The sequence below is a fragment of the Giraffa tippelskirchi genome, chromosome 4, assembly GCF_054371585.1.
Source record: "Giraffa tippelskirchi isolate mGirTip1 chromosome 4, T2T-mGirTip1v1.2.pri, whole genome shotgun sequence".
Lineage (NCBI taxonomy): Eukaryota > Metazoa > Chordata > Mammalia > Artiodactyla > Giraffidae > Giraffa > Giraffa tippelskirchi.
In genome coordinates, this window is record NC_137278.1 from 3,964,081 (window position 1) to 3,967,622 (window position 3,542).

The following is a 3,542-nucleotide window of genomic DNA, read 5'->3' on the forward strand; positions in this document are numbered from 1 at the left end:
AGCTCAGAAAGCTGCCCCAGGTGGAGAAGGAGAGGCAGCCAGATAGTCGGACCCCTGAGTTTGTGTGCTGAGCACCTGGTGGGTGTTTGTCCCCAAACCACCCCTTTTCCAACCAGACGCTGACTCCCCCAGCCTCGGAGCCTGGAGAGGCTCGTGCCTGGTGGGTGCACCTTCATGCCCCAGGACAGCCCTGCCGTGGGTTTTGGAACTGCTCCCATTTTACCGATGGGTCCAGAGCGGAGAAGCGACTTGTCTAGGATGGCGGAGCCCCGCCCCAGCCCTAACTCAAACCCATCATCTGTTGGCCGGAGCCTCAGCACCTCCTGCCTCCTCCCACGTTCCAGAGATGCAGTCGAGGACCCGGAGAGCCGGTGGCGGGGGATTTCCAGGCTGGCCTGACTCTGACCTGGAAGCCTGGACGCCCCCCGGCGAGGTCTCCCGGGCTGCCCCAGCCCTCCCCAGAGGAGGTGGCCCCCGCTGCTCCCTGCACCCAGGGGCCTCCAGAGGACGGGCACCCTCACTTCCCCACTCAGCTGGCTCTGCCCCGAGAGGGTTTGCAGGCCGAGCTGCAGAGGGGTGCTCATGCCGGAGGGCATCTGTGGGCACACTCCTGGTGAACTTTCTGCACAGGCCTCCGCCCCGCTCTTTCTGTCTCTCTGGCGGGGGAGGGGGGGGTGTTGGCCCTGGCAACACCAGCTCTTCTGCTACTGTGGCCGGGCGCTTCCTCTTTGCCCGGCTCGCCACCCGAGGGCACGCACCGCTTGGTGACTTCCCCCCGGGCCAGGCCTCCGCACCCCACACCTGCAGCAGGCAGCCTCCTCCTCTGCTTTAGAAGGTTTATCTGCCAGAGGGGCTTTGAGGGCGGAGTGGGACCCTTATCTCCCTGCCAGGGGCCTGCCCCACAGTTAGGGCTTTGTAATCTGACATTGTGATTTTTTTTTTTACACCCTTGTTTTTCCCCCCAGGGAGGGAAGATTTGCTGAATCATCCGGGGGAGGTGGTTGGAGGGGGCCCAGGCCGAGGCAGCTGGAGGGCAGTGATAAGTCTGAGGCTGGGCTGAGGGGCGCTGGGGAGCTGGGCAGGGAGGAAACCCCAACCTGCGACGGTTTCCAGCTAAGATTGTTGGCTTCTGCAGAGCTGCCCCAGGGATGCTCGCTCAGGTCCGGTGGCCTGAACCTTCCTCCCAGAGGAGGGCTGGCCACAAGTGGGACTGGCCGGCTGGGACCGTGATAGCTGGCAATGGCAAGCTGAGGTGAACATGACTGGGCGCCCAGCACCCCAAGGTGGCTCCTGTGAGCCCTCAAGCTCATCCTTGTCCTACGCTTTGGCTTCTGTGGTCCCAATGGGGCACTGGCTGGCCCCTAGCAGGTTGGGGATGGAGCTGGGACAGATGGAAGCCTTAGGTCTCCCCAGGGCCTTTGCACTTACTGCTCCTAGGCTTGGAGCCACCCTCTTCACTCCAGACAGACCAAATTCTTCTCGGATGGCCATTTCCTGTGGGAAGAATTCTCTGCCCCAGCGTGGGTTTGGTGGCCTCTCAGCCTTCCAGAGTCCACTGAGTGCCCCCTCTTCTGGATCTTGCCCCTTCAGGGCCCAGGTTGTTGAACGGAGCCTTAGGGTTCTTTCTTGGAAAACCCTGAGAGGAGTTGCCTTCCATTGGGACTAAAACTCTGGGGACTGCAAAGTCAGAAGGAGCCCTCACAGGGGGTGGGCTGGGCCCTGGGCTCCTCTCTGCTGCAAAGTGGACCCCTGGTGGGGGGAAGAGGACCACGTTGAGCCCCGCCTGCCTTTCCAGAGCCTCTGCCTTCTCACTCTCCCTACAGGGTGGCCTGACCTCCAGGAGCAAGTCCCCCAGCTTCTGCAGGGGCTGGGGGAGTAGTGGAGACCGACATCCCACCAGCTTTGCAGGACCAGGCGTGGGTCACATAGACTGGGTCGTGCCAGAGGCCCAGGGCAGAAGCTGGGCTGGATGTGCCAGAGGCTTCCCCCGAACTCTCTCTGCCCCCCTGATTTCTGATTCCCCCCCAGAGGCCAGCGGGCAACCGCAGCCCCGGGGAAGAAGGCTGATTGACGCCCCTGAGTCAGTGGCCACATCCCCTGCTGCTCCCAAAAGGGGCTTCTGGGGCAGGAAGAGCGGCCACGGTGGTCGCTTCTCTCCCTTCCTGCTGCCCAACTGAGCCCAGAGATAAGTCCTCGTTGGGCTGAGGGGACTCGGGGGGCCCAGGCCTCCCCCAGAAATCATGTCAGGGTTCCTCGCATGGAGGAAGGAGCCTTAGGACCACGATAACCCCTTTATTTTTAAGAGATCCGGGAGGAAGTCCCAAGTCACCCTTTGCAGAAATAGCTCTGAGCTTCAGCCTGGCGTCTGTGGTTCTGGCTGTCAGCGTGGACTGTCCGTGAGTGTGGCCCGGGTCAGTGCAGCCCACGGTGGCCCGGAGGGCATGGGGCCTAGGGATCCAGCCCCCGGCCTGGGCTCCAAGCTCAGAGCCATTGGCGAAGATAATGACCACAACTCCATTTACTTCTGCATAAGTTGGCTCAATCGGTCAAGAAATCGCCTGCAGTGCAGGAGACCTGGGTTCAAACCCCAGATCGGGAAGATCCCCTGGAGAAGGGAACGGCTACCCACTCCAGCATTCTTGCCTGGAGAATTGCATGGACAGAGGAGCCTGGCGGACTATAGTCCATGGGGTCACAAAGAGTTGGACACGACTGAGCAACTCACACACTCAGTGTGGGGAGAGGGCAGAGGTTCTGAGACAAGGCATTGCCAGGTATTGCAGACAAGCTGCAAAAATGTGCCGGGCACCCCTTTTCTGTCTTCCCTACTTTCAAACCCTGCTCCATATCTGGACATCTGCCTGCCCCCACGTGCACTGAAGGCCCACGAATGTGCAAACTCTGGGGTCTCTCCCTGACAGTTGTCACCTGCACCCTCCCTTCAAGAGTCCACGAGGGGGTGGTAGGGGAGGATACAGCGGGAGTCTGGGATTAACAGATACACACTACTTACATAAAATAGGTAAACAAGAAGGACCTACTGTGTAGCACAGGGAGCTATGTTCAGAATCTTGTAATAATCTATAATAGAAAAGAATCTGAAAAAATATATGTGCATATATATATATATACACATATATATATATATAGAATCTGAAACTAACACAATATGGTCAATCAGCTATACTTCAGTAAAAAAGAGAGAGAAGGTAGATCTTTAAAGTTCTCATCAGGCCTTCCTGGTGGCTCAGTGGTAAAGAATCCACCTGCCAATGCAGGAGACGCGGGTGAGATCGCTGATCAGGGAAGATCCCACATGCCACCGAGCAACTCAGCCCATGTGCCACAACTACTGAGCCTGTGTTCTTGAGTCCGGGAGCTGCAGCTACGGAAGCCCTCAAGCCCTCAAGCCCTAGAGCCCGTGCTCTGCAGTAGAGAAGCCACCACAATGAGAAGCCCGCACTCCACAACTAGAGAGAAACCTGCCCAGCAAGGGAGACCCAGCCCAGCCAAAAAGAAAAAATAAAACTATTTAAAGAGCA

The 3,542-nt window shown here is 58.6% G+C and overlaps 1 long non-coding RNA gene across 4 annotated transcripts; it reads left to right on the forward strand.

The window, feature by feature from the left end:
* On the forward strand, nucleotides 1-3,542 carry LOC145545804 (uncharacterized). 4 transcript variants are annotated; one of them, XR_014082202.1, is made up of 6 exons: nucleotides 1-835; nucleotides 966-1,036; nucleotides 1,136-1,252; nucleotides 1,824-2,411; nucleotides 2,534-2,774; nucleotides 3,279-3,542. It is a non-coding gene; the product is annotated as an uncharacterized LOC145545804 (long non-coding RNA). The 4 variants fall into 4 exon arrangements; XR_014082201.1 differs by lacking the exon at nucleotides 1-835 and having other exon boundaries at nucleotides 933-1,036; nucleotides 1,824-2,396; XR_014082199.1 differs by lacking the exons at nucleotides 1-835; nucleotides 966-1,036; nucleotides 1,136-1,252 and having other exon boundaries at nucleotides 1,598-2,411.